Source organism: Staurois parvus, unplaced genomic scaffold (genome assembly GCF_062004578.1).
Source record: "Staurois parvus isolate SC_StPar_1 unplaced genomic scaffold, SC_StPar_1.0 ptg000574l, whole genome shotgun sequence".
In the NCBI taxonomy this organism is placed as follows: domain Eukaryota; kingdom Metazoa; phylum Chordata; class Amphibia; order Anura; family Ranidae; genus Staurois; species Staurois parvus.
The window spans coordinates 3,332,507-3,351,166 of NW_028318370.1; the positions used below are offsets into that span (position 1 = coordinate 3,332,507).

General features: G+C 45.7%; 1 protein-coding gene across 5 annotated transcripts in view; it reads right to left on the reverse strand.

The window, feature by feature from the left end:
- GJA5 (gap junction protein alpha 5) overlaps positions 1–18,660 on the reverse strand; it is a 162,980-nt gene that overhangs the window by 115,761 nt on the left and 28,559 nt on the right. For 2 of the 5 annotated variants that reach the window (XM_089691911.1, XM_089691907.1), the window contains exon 1: positions 8,294–8,397. The exons of 2 other annotated variants lie outside the window; for them this stretch is intronic. The gene's annotated coding sequence lies outside the window, so the exon portion shown is untranslated. Of the gene's footprint in view, positions 1–8,293; positions 8,398–18,660 lie in introns of those variants that run through there. One more of the 5 variants, XM_089691909.1, reaches the window with a different exon arrangement.

The following is an 18,660-nucleotide window of genomic DNA, read 5'->3' on the forward strand; positions in this document are numbered from 1 at the left end:
CTTTGCACATGATTAATTTGTTTAACAATACTGCAGAATGCTGACCAGACAATCAAAGGAAAAATCAACTATGTGAAATAGGGATTGACTTATGCCATATGCCCAGTGAAGGGCATTCATTGGAAATGGGGCAAAAAATGAATGTAAGTAGGCTATACCCTGTGCAATTTGAATATAAATCATTGCTTTTTTAGTGGGAAAATACCAGATTTGGCCACTAGATGGCTCAAAGAATTATACAAATCCTACAATACTTAGCTCCATCTAGTGGCCAAACACATTTTTTCCATTTTAAATCAATGATTTGCATTCAAACTGCTCATGCTTTTTTTTTGCCTAATTTGCACCAAAACAAATGCATATTCATGTTCACTGTTCAAATGGCTATGAATTGTCTGTAAACTGACCCTTAAGTGTCAAGACATTGTTGGCAAAAAAAAAAAAAATAATACAGATATAGTACATGTTCTTCCTTTTACTTACATTTGAATTTTTAGTTGCATTTTCATTGATTCTTTGAAAATGTTCGGTATACGACTAACCAAACACTAGCAGCATCCTGCAATGGCAGCAAGCCTATGAAATCCATATCTGTATTGTAGACTCACATCTCCGGCTGGCTGTGTATAAGCCATTCTTCACATGACATAGGGATGCGGCTTGGCATTGTGACGGCTGTGGCAGAAGTTCTGCGTGTCTTTATTTAACACTTTCCTGGGGGCCGGGCTGGTGCGGGAGCACTGACATCTCTAGAGCGGCACACATTCCACAGCTAATCCACTTACACTTGTCAGCACCTGTCGCTGGCTTCGTCTATCCTCACTGTGACTCCAGCAGCTCAGCCTCTGTATAACGCACAGAACACAGATCCTGCGTTTTATAGCATGGGATGAGCAAAATGTAGATTTTTCATAGGGGCTCATTACCATGAGTGGCCAAAGTTTGGTAAAAGAAGGCAATGAGACACAGCTTTACTGCCCCCCCCCCCCCACCTTTCCCTGATCGTCCACCTAAAAAGGGAAGACAGGGATTACATGTAGCTACATTAGTATGGCTGAAAAAAGACAAAAGTCCATCCAGTTCAACCATAGAAAAAAAAAGTTATAATCCTACACCCACAGTTGACCCAGAGGAAGGCAAAAAAAAAACCCAGCAAAGCACGATCCAATTTACTCCTGCAGGGAAAACAATTCCCTCCTGATCCCCCGAGAGGCAATTGGATATTCCCTGGATCAACTTTACCTATAAATGTTATATCCAGTTATATTCTGTGTATCCAAGAAATAATCCAGGACTTTATTAAAGCAATCCACTGAGCTGGCCAGAACCAACTCTTGAGGGAGTCTATTCCACATTCTCACAGCTCTCACTGTGAAGAAACCTTTCTATGTTTGATTAAATTTCTTTTCCTCCAGTCATAAAGCATGCCCCCTTGTCCTCTGTGATGATCTTTGATTAAGAGTTGTACAGATTTATTTATTTTATTTATTTATTTATCTAGTTTATATAGCGCCAAAGGGTTTGCTCAGCGCTGTACAATAGAGGGGGGGACAATACCTGAAACAGTACAGTAACAACAAACAGCACACAAGGGGTTAGAGGGCCCTACTCTTTCGAGCTTACAATCTAGGAGGGACGGGGTAGTGGTACAGGAGGAAATGGCTGTGGGGGATGGAGTGGTAGGAGGAGGGAAGGGCAGCGGCTGTTAGGTGAGGGTGGGGTAGGCTTCCCTGAAGAGGTGGGTTTTCAGGGAGCGCCTGAAGGTGAGGAGGGAAGGTGACAGTCTGGTGGATTGGGGTAGTGAGTTCCAGAGGATGGGGGAGGACCTGGAGAAGTCTTGCAGTCGTGCGTGGGAGGAGGAGACCAGGGAGCAAGATAGAAGGAGGTCCTGTGAAGAGCGAAGGGTACGGGTAGGGTGGTACCTGGGAATCAGGTCGGTGAGGTAGTTAGGGGCAGTCTTGTGAATGGCCTTATAGGTCAGGGTGAGCCATTTGAATTTAATGCGTTGGGCAATGGGGAGCCAGTGGAGGGAGAGGCAGAGGGGGGTGGCAGAGGTGGAGCGGCTGGTGAGGTGGATGAGTCTGGCAGCTGAGTTCAGGATGGTCTGAAGCGGGGAGAGTTTGCACTGGGGTAGGCCGGTGAGGAGGGAGTTGCAGTAGTCAAGGCATGAGATAATCAGGGAGTGTACGAGTAGTTTAGTGGTGTCTGGGGTAAGGAAGGAGCGTATCTTGGCGATGTTCCGGAGGTGGAGCCTGCATGTGTTTGTGAGAGATTTGATATGAGGTTGAAAGGAAAGGTTTGAGTCCAGAATGACGCCAAGGACCTTGGCTTGCTGGGCGGGATTGATGGTGGTGGTGTTGGTAGTGATGGAAAGGATGGGGGGGGGGGCGCGGGCTGGGGGGAAGACGAGAAGCTCGGTTTTGGAGAGGTTGAGCTTCAGGAAATGGAGCGACATCCAGTCAGAGATGTCGTTTAGGAGGTGAGTGATGCGGGCGGAGAATGTGGGGGTGAGGTGAGGGGTGGATAGGTAGATTTGAGTATCATCAGCGTAGAGGTGGTAATTGAAGCCGTGGGAGTGTATGAGTTTGCCAAGGGAGGAGGTGTAGATGGAGAAGAGAAGGGGTCCAAGGACAGAGCCCTGGGGGACCCCAACAGAGAGGGGGAGGGAAGAGGAGGTGGCATCGTTGTAGGAAACGCTGAAGGAGCGTTGGGATAGATAGGACGTGAACCAAGAGAGAGCGGTGTCTCTGATGCCAAGGGAGAGTAGCTGATTAAGGAGGAGGGGGTGGTCGACTGTGTCAAAGGCCGCGGAGAGGTCTAGGAGAAGGAGGACAGAGTAGTCGCCTTTGGCTTTGGCGGTTAGTAGATCGTTGGTGATTTTGAGGAGGGCAGTTTCGGTGGAGTGTAGGGGACGGAAGCCGGACTGTAGTGGGTCAAGGAGGTTGCTGTCAGTTAGGTGGGCGCTTAGGCGATCGAAGACCAAGCGCTCAAGGAGCTTGGAAGTGAGTGGCAGCAGGGAAATTGGTCTGAGGTTGTTGAGGTCAGTGGGGTCCAGGGAGGGCTTTTTGAGTATGGGGGTGATGTGCGCATGTTTTAGGGGGGAGGGGAAGACGCCAGTAGAGAGGGAGAGATTGAAGATGTGGGTAAGGGAGCGGATGAGGGAAGAGGGGGGTGACCGGAGGAGTTGAGAGGGGATAGGGTCCAGGGGGCAGGTAGTGAGGCGGGCTTCTGAGAAGACTCTGGTGACTTCCTCAGTGGTAGTAGGGCTGAAGGAGTGCAGTGATGGGGGGGTTACGGTAGGCAGGGCCTTGGGTGTGGTGGGGGGCAGTGCCGTTGCGAGGTCAGAGGAGGGGAGAGATGAGGGGGTGATGGAAGGGGGGAGACTAGATGGGGAGGTAGATTGCAAGTTGACTATGTCCTTGCGGATTGCGTCAATTTTGTTGTGGAGATGAGTGGCAATCTCGTGGGCGGTAAGTGAGGTACTGAGTGGAGGAGGGGGGGGAGAGAGCAGGGAGTTGAAGGTGGAGAAGAGTCGGCGAGGGCAGGTAGAGAGGGTGTTGATCAGGTCAACAAAGTAGGCCTGCTTGGCGGCATGGAGGGAGGAGGTGTAGGTGAGGAAGGAAGATTTGTAGAGGGAGAATGCATGAGGGGACCTGGTTTTGCGCCATAGTCTCTGCAGCGCACGAAGACTGCGACGTTTGAGGCATTTAGTATGGTCGTTCTGCCAGGGTTGGAGCGGTCTGGGTTTGATGTTGCGTGTGGTTAGGGGTGCCAGAGAGTCTAGGGTAGCTGATAGTGAGTCGTTGTACGCGGTGGTGGCTAGGTCAGGACATGACAGTGGAAGGATGCTGTTGTGTAAGCGGTCGGCAGCCGAGTGGAGGGGGGCCGGGTGCAGGTTGCGGAGGTTGCGGCTGGTGATGGTTTGGCGCACTGGGGGGGGGAGTTAGGGGAAGGAGAGATGGAGAACGTGAGGAGGTGGTGGTCGGCGAGAGGGAAGGGGGTGTTAGAGAACTGGTTGAGGGTACAGAGGTGGGAGAAGACGAGGTCCAGGGTGTTCCCATTGATGTGGGTGGAGGATTGAGTGTATTGTGTGAGTGCGAAGGAGGAGGTTAGGTGGAGGAGTTGGGAGGTAGCTGGGGTGTTGTCGTTGATGGGGATGTTGAAGTCCCCGAGGATGATGGTCGGTAGCTCAGAGGAGAGGAAGAAGGGAAGCCAGGCGGCGAAGTCATCCAGGAAGCGGGCTATGGATCCGGGGGGCCTGTAGATCACTGCGATCCTTAGGGGGGTGGGTGAGAAGAGCCGGATGCAGTGAGCTTCGAAGGAGGAGAAGGTTAGGGAGGGGGGGTTAGGGAGGACCTGGAAGGTGCTCAGCGGTGATAGGAGCAGGCCGACACCACCACCTTTGTGACCGCTCAGTCTTGGTGAATGGGACCAGACGAGACCTCCATGGGAGAGTGCCGCAGGGGAGGTAGTGTCAGTGGCCTGTACCCAGGTTTCGGTGATGGCTAGGAGGTTGAGGGAGCGGGAGATAAAGAGGTCATGGATGGCAGTTAGTTTGTTGCAAACCGAACGGGCGTTCAGAAGTGCAACCGAGAGAGGGGGGATGGATGCGGGGAGGAGGTGCACAGGTATGAGGTTGAGGGGGTTGCGGTGGCTGGCGGGGGCAGGGGGGTCCCTGGAGGGGGGGTTCCTGGAGGGGGGGAGAGGTGGTGAGGGACCAGGGTTCGGGGAGATGTCCCCAGCGGATAGGAGAAGGAGAAGGGTGAGGAGGGTGGCATGAGAATGGGAGGTGTAGGAGCGTGTGGGTCTGGTAGTGGTGGCACGTGGGTCGACCGGGGAGTGGAATACCAGGAGGAGGTGGTGAGTGCCGTAGTGGGGAGAGGGCAGAAGTGAAGGGGCAATGTAGAGCTGTTTTGGGGGGGTGGGCGGGTTAGAGGGAGGCGATTTTTGGGATGGAGGAGAGGAAAACGAGGAGGAGAAGTGCAGGTGGCATGCTGGGGTGAGTGCAGTGCTGTTCGGGTCAGGGGAGGTGAAGGGATACGGGTCAGGGCGAGGTGATGTGGAGAGTCTGTATCACCGTGGAGGAGTCCACTAGAGTCCTTCTGTAGCTGCAATCTGTGGGTGCAGATGCCATGACATGTGCCGTACCACCGCCGAACACAACTCATTTAAAGCAGGACTAAAGGAAATGATACTCGCCTTTCCTCCCACACTCCTGTCCTCCACCAGCATCTATTGCTATGTGCCGGTTTTCAGCCTTCTTCATTGGCTGATGAGGGATGACGTCACCCTTGCGCATGCACAGGAGCTAGTCATCCCTGCACAGAGGGATCGGGCCGCCACTGTAGGCTGAGCTGCGCATGCACAGCTCAGTTTACTTTTCTGGGATTGCTGTAAGCAGGCAGGTCAGTGTATTTTACTGCAGAAGAGACATTGCATATCTCCCCTGCAATAAAACGCCTGCCTGCTCACAGTATATAACATCAGAACTTTAATTCCATTTTAAAGTGTTTGTAAAGGCTGATGGTTTTTTAGAATGCATGAAGATAAAAAAAAAACCTTCTGTGTGCTGCTCCCCCCACAGCCCCCCTAATACTCACCTAAGCCCCCTCTCGATCCAGCGATGTGCACAGGATCCTTGGCTATGCCCTGTAGGAAAGGGGGTGTTCTGTAGTCCTGTCCTGTCTTCCATAGATACTTTGCAGTGAGTGAGCGTTGTCACCTTAGGACATAAGAGTGCCTACCGGCCTTAGGAGGGTACATATCCCTGACCAGAAAGAAAGAAATATGTTCAAAATGTAAATATTTTAGTGATAAACTATTTGCTGAGCTGGCCTATCATGTCATCACTAAGGGTGAGCAAAATGTAGGGCTTCCATTTTCCCAAAGTTTTGCTTAAATTGGGAGATATCATTAAAAATTTGCAGTTTTGGCAAAATGCATTGGAGTGATTTAGGAAGGGGAAATTAAGCAGATGTTGCCTAAGCAGCCCAGTGAGCGAAATTAAATTATCTCCTTTGGTGAAACTTCACCAACTGTGAAATTGGTAATTTTGCATCAAAATCTACAGTGCTTAGTCAAAATCGCTCTGCTCATCCCTATTTGTTAGATATGTTCCAGGTTCCCACGTATTTTCATCTGCTATATACCCCTAAATCCAAAAAGTGATAAAATAAACCTCTAAATCCTAGACATGATAAAATGTACACTTCAATCAAACAATCGACATAGCATAACCCTAAATCCTTCCAATCTAACAAGTGATAAAATGTACCCCTGAATCCAGCAAATAGTAAAATGTACCCCTGAATCCAACAAATAGCAAAATGTACCCCTGAATCCAACAAATGGTAAAATATATCTCTGAATCAAAAAAGTGATATAATATATACTTAATCTAGCAAATGACAAAATATGACCCTAAATCCGACAAGTGAACTTATAGATCCAACAAGTGTAAAATATACCTCTAAATCCAGCAAATGATGAAATTTACCCATAAATCCAACAGGTGACAAAATATACCCTTAAATCAAACAGGTGATAACATTTACACCTATATCCAACAAGTTATAAAATGTGCTCCTAAATCCAATGAGTGACAAAATATACACCAAAATCCAACAAATGATAACATACAATCCTAAAGTCAACAAGTGATAAAAAGTACCTCTAAATCTAACGTGATAAAATATACTTATAGATAAAAAAAGCGATAAAATACAACCCTAAATCCAACAAATGATAAAATGTACCCCTAAAGCCAACAAGTGATAACATTTACACCAAAATTCAACAAGTTATAAAATGCACACCTAAATCCAACGAGTGACAAAATATACACCAAAATGCAACAAATGATAACATGCAATCCTAAAGTCAACAAGTGATAAAATGTATCCCTAAATCTAACAAGTGATAAAATATAGATCCAACAAGCTATAAAATATAACCCTAAATCCAACAAATGGAAAATATACTCTAAATCGAACAAATGAAAAATACACCCTAAATCCAACAAATGGAAAATATACCCTAAATCCAACAAATGATAAAATGTACCCCTAAATCCAACAAGTGACAAAATATACCCTTAAATCCAACAAGTAATCAAATATACGTCTAAATCCAACAAGTGACAAAATATACCCCTAAATCAAACAAGTGATAAAAATTTTACACCTAAATCCAACAAGTTTTAAAATTTCCCCCCAAATCCAACGAGTGACAAAATATACATCAAAATCCACCAAATGATAATCTAACAACTGAAAATTGGTCAAATGGTAAAATATATCCCTGAATCCAACAGGTGGTAAAATATACTTCTGAATCCAAAAAGTGATAAAATAGACACCTAAATCCAACAAATGACAAAATATGACCCTAAATCCAACAAGTGATAACGTGTACTACTATATACAACAAGTGTTAAATATAAGTCTCAATCTAACAAGTGTAAAATATACCCATAGATCAAACATGTTATAAAAAAATGTACAGCTCAATTCAACAAGTGATAAGATGTACCCCTAAATCCAACAACTGGCAAAATATAAACCTAATTTCAGTGACAAAAGAAACCCCTAAATCCAACAAAGGACAAAATATACCCCTAAATCAAACAAGTGATAACATTTACATCTAAATCCAACAAATGATAAAATGTACCCCCCAATCTAACAAGTGATAAAACATGCCCCTAAAATCAAACAAATGGTAAAATATATCCCTGAATTCAAACAGTAGTAAAATATACATCTGAATCCAAAAAAGTGATAAAATATACACCTACATCCAACAAGTGACAAAATATGACCCTACATTCAACAAGTGATAACACGTACCCTCAATCCAACAAGTGTAAAATATACCTCTGAATCCAACAACTGAGAAAATATACACAACCCAACGATGGACAAATTATACCAGTAAATCTAACAAACGATAAAATATATCCCTGAATCCAACAAGTAATAAAATATAAACCTAAATCCAACAAGTTACAAAATATACCTCTAAATCCAACAAGTTTTTGTGGAAAAAAGTCCAACAAGTGATAAAATGTACACCTAAATCCATCCAGTGATAAAATATAACTTTAAATCCAACAAGTGATAAAGAAAAAAGAAAAAAAAAATCAGTAAAAATAAGCCTCACTTTTTCCTCAACAAAAAGATACATTTATTCCTAACTTGATCCAGTTAAACAAATTAGGAAAGCTGAATACATCCACATGTCATCTAATAAAACCCTCTTACATTGCCGCACTCCATCCTCGCACAATGTTTACCTGCACTCCTGTGGACTCAGATCAGAAGATCTTAGGAAGCATAGGTCCTGATCCTCAGCACTCACTCCATGCTTCTCCCCAAACAGGAGATCTCTGCACCATCAGACTGAGATATCAGATGGGAAGGCTCTGGGGTGTCCTTTCATAGGGTGGGTGGGATGAAATAATGGGTGTATCTTACCAGAGGACACAATCCAACCAGCCCCCCTTGAAACTGGCATTAGGTGAACTTTAATATCAGTACATTTTCCAGGCAATAAAGAAGTACATGAAAAATAAAGCAATACTCATATAATCAAATATAAAGGATGAAGGGAATGTGATATCAAAGGGCCCATCATTCATCAAGATACTATGGCATTTAAAGTATTTCTAATGCCCAGACTTTTTTTTGGTATGGTGTTTAAATAGAATACATAACAAACATATATATCTTTGGAGTCAAATTTGACATAAAAAATGGAATATACTTTAACATTCCATAGAAGACAAAAGCTAGGTAGGATTTTTTATAGATTTATGAGCTAATAAATAGGAGCAGCGATTTGTAAATATATTTTTAAAAGTTGTACTTTATGAATGGGAACATGTAACAAATCTCAATAGGGCTGCCAATGTGGAAATACACAACATAGAACACTTTGGGGTCTATGTATAAAATGTCTGTGACAAACACACACATTTAGGACAAATAATCGCCGTATTTTTTCTAATATATGTAGTTCCTATAACATAAGTGCCACCCAGTGGCCATAATGCTTTTTTCCCTGACTGGGGTATTTTCTACATAAAACTATATTCAGAGGAGGGCTTGGTATCCCCAATATTTCTTATTATTGTAAAGTCACTCAGATAGAACCCTGGTCCATGTGCACTCAAGCCACTGTGCACCTATGGGAACTTTGATCGGTGTGCTCAGTATTGACCCTGACTTTTTCTTCTCATCAGGATTCCCTCACTCTACTCCAAACCCTTTAAGCCCATACTGGCTCACACGCTTATTATCTTCGACTCCATTAAATATTCAGCAGGTCTGATATCTCCCCACCTCCCACTCTTACAAATTTTTAACTGCCCCCTTTCCCCACTGGATTGGAAAACCCTCAAAGTTACCAATGGTGGTACATGTGAGCCTTCACTTAGATACATTCTCTACTACACGTGCAATTCACACATTTCATCAACTCAAAGATTCCCACGACATTCCCAATGCTGAACTATTCCACTATCTTCAGATCTGCCATCTAGTAGAGTCATTAGCTAAAAACCATGATTGGTCTACGATCATGATGGCGTTTGAATCTAGATGCAATTCTTGCCCAACGACTCATGGCCTAGTTTCTTTATTATATTTCTCTATCTTGGGCAACCCCTTTATTAAAGCTCCACTATATTTCTCGTGGAGGGATCTGGACTTTAACACCACTTTCCCCCTTAAAGACTGGTACAAAATATGGATGGCCGTATTCAAGTGCTGGCTTTTGGAAAATTCTTACAAAGTACTACAACCCCTACCAGAATCACTAAATGCTTACCTTTCTATACCCCCTGCTCATGCTTTTGGGGGTGTTCGGACCTAGAGGATATAAAGCATTGGTGGACGTGTCCCAAAGTCAAACACCTGTGAATTTAGGTATATACCATGGTCAATACAGCCTCCGAGTCAATCTCCGTATAGACCTTTGGGAAGCTCTCCTACACAAATCCACTGACAATATTCTATGCCGGGAATTTTAATGAGAGAAACTAACAGCTATCCTTAATGACACACATGATAAGTTTCTAAAAATTTGGCAACCATGGATTGATTATGACTCATCTGCTGAGCCAGCCATGCTTTTCTTGTGGTAGCATAGTCACCACAATTGCCCACTCTAAGGCGGCAGGCTCTGGGGTACCCTTTTTTTTTCCTTTACCTTTTTCACTACCTACTTTTCCCTTGCCCTTATCTTTCTTTCTTTTTCTCCTTTCCTCTTCCTTCCTTCCTTCCGTCCGTCCGTCCGTCCGTCCTTCCTTCCTTCCTTCTTTCCTTCCTTCCTTCCTTCCTTCCTTCCTTCCTTCCTTCCTTCCTTCTTTCCTTCCTTCCTATACCCTCTCTAGGGTACATGTGGAAGGGGGTTTGACTGTTCTCTGCCTGCTCCTTTCTCAAAAGTTTTTCTATTAAGGCTTTATCTCCATTGTAGACACCATTGATTTAGATTTATGACATTCAATGGCTATGACCCTACGCCCGACGCAGTCAATTTTGATAAAGAACCCCGCAAAAATCCATGGACAGCCTTCTTTAAGTGTTGGTTGTGGAAAATTATTACAAAGTACTGTCACGATGGTACTACACCCCCACCAGAATTGTTAAATGCTTTCCTTGCTATCCCTTCACATGCTTTGAGATGCTCAAACCTGGAGGTAATGAAGCATATTTGGTAGACATGTCCCAAAGTTTAACGCCTGTGAATTCTAGACTGTCACTACATGATTTTGTTGTTGATTGTCATAATCTATTTTATGTCATGTGTCTATTCTTAAATGTATCCAGTTTGCTTTGCTTCCTATTACGCGTTAATGTTTGGATGATAATTCATTCTACCTCGTCAACATGTTGTCCTTTATCTTCTTAAAGCCGACCTTCATCCTCACCTCTGCTTACCGAGTTGTGGGTTCTTTCCAGTTCAGATACTCACCCACCCAGTGGATCCAGTGTTGACCTTCTGAGATCCTCTTCTGTTCTGCCACCGATCGGGTCCTGTGTTCTGCCATGTTCTTGTGTGATGTCATCAGGAGGCTGCCGGTTCCTCCAGTCCAAGCTGGTGGGCCTTCCGATGACACTCCACTAGGCTCGTCCCCCTCCTCCTTTGTGAATAAAAGACTATGGGGCAGGGGTGGACTGACAACTCATGGGGCCCCCGGGCAATAGGGGATCATGGGGCCCCTGTGTCCTTGCCCAAACTCAAAAAAGCCAATGAAAAAGGTACCAGGGACATCTCATGGGGCCCCCTACTGACCCCGGACCTTCGGGCAGTGCCCAAGTTTCCAAATGGTCAGTCCGCCCCTGCTATGGGGGTTATTTACTAATACTAGAGAGTACAATATCTGGTGCAGGTCTGCAAAGAAACCAATCAGCTTCCAGGTTTTATTGTCAAAGCTTAATTGAACAAGCTGATTGGCTACTATGCACAACTGCACCAGATTCTGAGTGCACCCGTTTTAGTAAATCTCCTCCTATGCCTCCTGGGATATGTGATGTGCATATCCCAGGAGGCACAGGGAGCACAGTGCACATAATTAGCAGGGGCAAGTGGCGTAAAAAAATATATATATATTTGTGTGGTGGAAGAGAGGAGGGTTGGAGAAGAGAGCAGTTTGTTTTCAGGGTGAGGATCCACTTTATTAAAAACCAAAGTTTTTTAATTTTTTTTTGCCAACCGAACCCTCGGCTCTGTTGCATCACCAAATGACGTGTAGGCATGCTCCCAAATAGCCAGGCAACTGGATCTTTCCTATAAGTACCCAGGTGATCAGACTTTCTACACAACTATTCTGACCATCTCGGGCCATTTTCTGCAGTACCCAAGGTGGCATAAGTAGTAAGTCCTCCCTTGCTTCAAAAGATTGGAAGTGTCATCTTAGCTTGGGTAATGCCTTACATACTGCATATTATGATACCCTAGATTGTAAGCTCCAAGCATCAGGGCCCTCCTATCCCTCTTGTATTGAACTGTATTGTTGCTGTATTGTCTCCTGTTATATTGTAAAGTTCTGAGCAAACTGTTGGCGCTATATAAATCCTGTATAATAATAATAAGTGAAAGAAAAGTGAAGAGTGCTTAGTGCTAATTTCTGGATCATGAAACTGAAATGAAAATAGCTCTACGCCACCAGCCTATAGTCTAGGACAGTGGTTCTCAACCTTCCTAATGCCGTGACCCTTTAATACAGTTCCTCATGTTGTGGTGACCCCCCAACCATAAAATTATTTACCCAGTAATTATAATTCATGAGTGTCATTTTACCTCCAATACTGCTGCTTTCAACACAGTAGCTGCTTTCAACACAGTAGCTGCTTTTAACACAGTAGCTGCTTTCAACACAGTAGCTGCTTTCTACACAGTAGCTGCTCTTTACACATCGGAAATATGTGTTTTCTGATGGTCTTAGGGGACCCCTGTGAAAGGGTTGTTCGACCCCCAAAGGGGTCGCGACCCACAGGTTGAGAACCACTGGTCTAGGACTTGTATGTATACCACTGGTGCTCTGTACAGATAGCGAGGTTGTCCTGACTCTTAATCTCCCAGAATCCTCTATGCCCCCATCACTCAGGCAGTGGCTGGGCCGTGCTTGGATTCTGTACCTCACACAGAAGAGACATGATAATCGTTCCTCTGGGAAGGATAAGTGTGACAGTATAAATAAGAGGCCATAGCGTCTGTTCTGAGCCATCGCAGCACAAATATTTTCCACTGGCTGGCATTCCTGCTGGCAGCGAAGCAGTTATTGTTTGTATTCCCTAGTCTCCCGGCAGAGACTGACAGTGCATTGATTACTGGGAGCTTCCATATCGTAAGTACAGGTACTTGAGAAAAAGTGACTCTAGTTTGTTTTATGGCCCCTCTGCATTGACAGATCCTGTAATATACAAATGGCCTTTGCACATTAAAGAGGACCTGTAACTGCCATGGCTCACATCCAGAAGGCTGTCACTACATGACTTCTAGGCGCTAGTTCCAGGGCAGACTTCTACAGCATCAGACACAGTGCCAAGCCAGCTCCAGAGTCAGCACCGCTACCAGGCAATGCCATTCTCCAGTGCTGAATGGGAGCCTTGGGGGGGGGGACATAAGCGACAACTTGATAAATTCCCTATCTTTGGCTCAATCAGGGAAACATAGGGTGGGGAAGATAGAAGGCAGCTTGGGGTACTTGTTACCTATTGCTACGGCTTCACAGCTCTACTTTTGTTACCCCAGAAACCTCTGAACCTGAGGCACTTGCAGTATGTTAGCATGCTGTTTATACAGACATAGGTGCAACAACCATTCTCACAAGACTACAAGGAGGGAGGACACCTTCCACTTCCTATCGCCTAGGCCATCGGACCGGAAGTGGGAGCGGGTACCTGTACAAATTCGGGTACACGCTCCCCCCTGCCCCTCAAAGGTGCCAATCCTTAATGGCGAGTGGGGGAACAGTGCTTAAAGCCTTTTGGGTGGAGCTCCACTTTAAAGTGGAACTAAACCCTCATATCCAATACAGTCAAGGATGCCACCATCCTGGCCTCTGTTTGATCTGCAGTGATAACACCAGCCATTTGATTGCTTGACAGTTTGCTTGAGAGCAGAAGCTTCAGTTACCTGTTACGGCATGACTTAAAATGGAACTAAAGATATTAATAATATCTTAATTATCCACTTCCTGACCGGCCATTGTATATAAACGGCCGGACGGTGGCACTGCAGGGTCGGGTGGCCGTTTATAGATGGCCTACCCGCACCCTGCTTGTGCACGCTCCCTGGGACCTGGGAGCGCGCAGCACCATGATCCAGTGCCCGCTGTGTCCTCCGGACACAGTGAAACACCGATCATCGGACGGGACCTCTGTACGAGGTCCCGATCATGTGATCACTGATTGGCCAATCAGTGATCACATGCAAAGTAGTAAGCAAGAGGTCACTTCTGACTCACCAACCTGGTCTCAAAATATCAACCAAACCGCTCTCTTCGATCCTGCCAAGACCTTCTGCTCTCTAGTTCCTGTGTCACCTTCTCTCATGCTCGCCTCCAGGACTTCTCACGAGCTTCTCCCATACTTTGGAACTCTCTACCCCAACCTCTCCAGCTGTCTCCTAATCTATCCACCTTTAGACGATCCCTGAAAACCTTTCTCTTTAACCACTTGCCGTCCGCCTGCTGTTTATCAATGGCAGGACGGTGGCACTCCAGGGGTGGGTTGCCGTTCTTAAACGGCACCCGCCATTTCTAGCTGTGCACGCTCCCTGGGAGCGCGCAGCACCGCGATTCGGTGCCCGCTGTGTCCTCCGGACACAGTGAAACACCGATTGTCGGACGGGACCTCTGTACGAGGTCCCGATCATGTGATCACTGATTGGCCAATCAGTGATCACATGCAAAGTAGTAAGCAAGAGGTCACTTCTGACATTATTATTATTATTATTATACAGTATTTATAAAGCGCCAATGGTTCGCTCAGCGCTGTACATTACAAAGGGGGACAGAACATGTGACCGAACAATAACAATGCAATGCAAAACATGAGGGGATCGAGGGCCCTGCTCTTTCGAGCTTACAATCTAGGAGGGAGGGGATGGTGGCACAGGAGGAAATAGCTGTGGGGGATGGGGTGGTAGGAAGAGTGGAGGAGGTCGGCAAATTAGCAGGGGGTGGGGTAGGCTTCCCTGAAGAGATGGGTTTTCAGGGTGCGCCTAAAGGAGAGGAGAGTAGGTGATAATCTGATGGGTTGGGGCAGGGAGTTCCAGAGGATGGGTGACACCCTGGAGAAGTCCTGGAGGCGGGCATGGGAGGAGGAGACCAGGGAACTAGAGAGAAGGAGGTCTTGTGAGGAGCGGAGTGTGCGTGCTGGGCGGTACTTGGATATTAGGTCAGTGATGTAGTTCGGGGCAGTATGGTGGACGGCTTTGTACGTCAGTGTTAGGATTTTGAATTTGATCCGTTGCGCAATCGGAAGCCAGTGGAGGGATTGGCAGAGGGGGGTGGCGGAAACGGAGCGGTTGGAAAGGTGAATGAGTCTGGCAGCCGTATTCAGGATCGACTGCAGCGGGGATAGCCAGCGGCGAGGCAGGCCAGTGAGGAGGGAGTTGCAGTAGTCGAGTCGTGATATGATGAGGGAGTGGATGAGCTGTTTAGTGGTTTCTGGGGTTAGGAACGTGCGGATTTTGGCGATGTTGCGGAAGTGGAGTCTGCACGACTTTGTTAAAGATTGGACTTGGGGTTGAAAGGATAGGTTAGAGTCCAGAATGACACCAAGTACTGGGGCCTGCAGGGCGGGTTTGATGGTGGCGTTGTTGGATGTGACGGAGAAGTCAATGGGGGGTGGTGTCCGTGCTGCTTATTACATCATTGCTTATTACGTGTGAAATCTGTGAATGATCACAGAGGTCACATATTACAAGGCTATTCACAACAGCCTTGTACCATGTGACAAGCTGTGACCAATCACAGCTCACTCAGTAGTTCTCAATGGCTGCAAGAATGCAGACAGAGAGAAAGAGAAATGATTGCTTTTACATCCTATATGGGTGTAAAAGCAATCAGTGTAAAAAAAAAAAAATCTTCATCACCCCCAAAAGTAGTACAGTGTCACCATGGTGACACTGTACTGCTAGGGTGACAGTATGTAAATAAAAAAAAAAAATAATAATAATAATATAAAAAAAAAATAAAAATGTAAAAGAAAATGTTTAAAAATTATAATTTTTGGTTATAAACTAATTTGGCTTATTTTTTTTTTCTACTAAAAAGATAACGGAATAAATTTTGGTCAAGATTTATAATGTAATATTATTTATTTGCAAACTTTTATAAGAAAAACACTTTTTTTCAAAATTTTTGGACATTTTCATTTACATAGCAAAAAAAATAAAAATCACAGCTGTGAATAAATACCACCAAAATAAAGTTTTATCTGTCTCAAAAAAATCGTAAAAAATTCATATGGGTACAGTGTTGCATGACCGCGAAATTGTCATTCAAAGTGTGATAGCGCTGAAAGCTGAAAATTGCCCTGATCAGGAAGGGGGTGAAAGTGTCTGGACTGGAAGTGGTTAGATAAGTATATTAATTACCTGCCCAATGGTCCCTCGCCAGCACCAGCATCTTCTTGTGAGTGTCGGTCTTTGGGCCTGTTCATTGGCAGCGTAGGATGAAGTCACTCATGGGCATGCATAGGAGCCAGTCATTCATGGCACAAAAAGCCTGCCTGCTCGCTGTATATTACAGCGGAACTTTAGATCCGCTTTAAAGGCATAGTTGAGCCTTACCGAAAAAACTGTCTAGATAAGGAGTCTGTAGATAAAAAAACAAATTGTGCAGCTTTGACCAAAGCTGAATAATGTTTTTACTATAGGTGTAGGCCAAGGGCGGACTGACAACTCATGGGGCCCCCGGGCAATAGGGGATCATGGGGCCCCTGTGTCCTTGCCCAAACTCAAAAAAGCCTATGAAAATGGTACCAGGGGCATCTCATGGGGCCCCCTACTGACCCCGGGCCCTCGGGCAGTGCCCGAGTTTCCAAATGGTCAGTCCACCCCTGGTGTAGGCCATTTATGTACCACATGAAAATTGACTGCAAAAACTCCCAGGACGTTGCTAAGAGAGGCCCAGCTATTACTGCTCACCTTCACCATCACAGGAGTGAGCTCTTTCTCTGTTTTTCCTCTCCCATTTGAGTGTTTGAGAGCTCACTCCTGTGAGGGTGGAGGTGAGCAGTAACACTAGGTCTCTCTTAGCAACGTCCTTAGCAATGTCCGGGGAGTATTCTAGGCAGGTTTCATAAGATACGTAAATGGCCTACACCTATAACGTCATCGACAGGCATGCTGAGTCGATGACGTCACAAGGGGGCGTGATCACACATGTGATGTCACAGGGTGGCCACTCCCCTTACATATTTTTTAAAAAATAAGCGGAGCCTTTTTTTTTTTTTTCTTTTTCAGGTTGGCAGCGGCGGCGGGCATACTCATTCACATGGGGGGAATCTGCCCCCCCCCTTGCTAAAGGGAGATTCCAGATTCTGATAAGCCTCCCCACCCACAGACCCCCACAACCACCGGCCAGAGTTGTGGGGAAGAGGCCCTTGTCACCATCAACGTGGGGGCAAGGCCAACCCCCTTACATCACAGTGCACCCCCCTTGCCTTGTGCTATTGCTGGGAAGAAGCTGGGGACAGAGCTGGGAAGCAGAAAGTGCAGGGTCTGGAGGAGGACCAGAGGAGGGCTGGAGTCAGTTATCGGTGACTGCTGAATGCTGAGACCATGGGAGGCAGAGATGAGGGGTGCAGCAGCTGCACAGAGAGGTGCAGGATCTGTAGGAGGAGTTCTGTCCTCTTCTCTGCTTCCAACTGCAGAGACTGTGGGGTTTGGGGGCAGAGACGAGCCCCACATAGAAAAGCAGGATATGGCGAAGGGTTTCTGTCCTCCTCTCCACTGCCAACTGCTGAGATGGAGGTGGGGGGGAGACAAGCCTCCTCATGGCTGCACGGAGAAATGCAGGATGTGGTGGAGAACCTTTGTCCTCCTCTGCCTCCAACTACTGGGACAAAGTGGGGTCAGAGACAAGGAGGAGGAAGGGAGAGCCAAGACTACAGGAGGCGAGGGCAACATGAAATGGCCTGGTGGTAACCTGCAATGGTATATTTTGCTCTGTGCTTGTTTATTGAATATCAGTGAGTGCTTTCATTATATATCTCTTTTTTGATCTTGTCTCGCCTGCATTGCGAGATTTTACCTTAAAGTGGAGCTCCACCCAAAAGGGGAAGTTCCGCTTTTATGCATTGTTCCCCGCTCCCCATTAAGGATTGGCACCTTTGGGGTGTGCGCGTACTTGAATTTGACAGGTACCCGCTCCCACTTCCACTGCGATCGCCTAAGACGATCGGAAGCAGAAGTTGTCCTCCCCTCCTCCCTCCCCGTAGTCTTCAGAAGACTACGGGACCCTTAACAAACAGCAGCGCTACTCACGCATACGCAGTGGGCACCCGGCTATGCAGCTGCAAGCTGTCACAGCCGAGTGCCCACACTGAAGATGTTGGCGCCGAGGAGAGAAGACATCTGGTGAAACCAGGCGTGGTGAGGACATCGTTGGACCGAGGGAGAGGTAAGTATCTGTAGTTTAAAAGTCAGCAGCTACAGTTTTTGTAGCTGCTGACTTTTATTTTTTTTTTAACCGTTTCAATACCGGGCAATTTTACACCTTCCTGCCCAGGCCAGTTTTCACATTTCAGCGCTCTCACACTTTGAATGACAATTGCGCGGTCATACAACATTGTACCCAAACTAAAATTTTACCATTTTCTTCGCACAACTAGAGCTTTCTTTTGGTGGTATTTAATCACCACTGGGGTTTTTATTCTTTGCTAAATTAACAAAAAAAGACCAAAAATTTTGAAAAAAAAACACGTTTTTCTTTGTTTCTGTTATAAAAGTTTACAAATAAATAATTGTTCTTCATAAATTTAGGCCGAGATGTATTCTGCTACATGTCTTTGGTGAAAATAACCCAAATTAGGATGTATTTTTTAGTTTGTAGGAAAGTTATAGAGTTCACAAACTATGGGATAGATCTGAATATTGATCAATCCTGAAGTACTGACAGCCAATCTAATTTCTTGAGGTCAA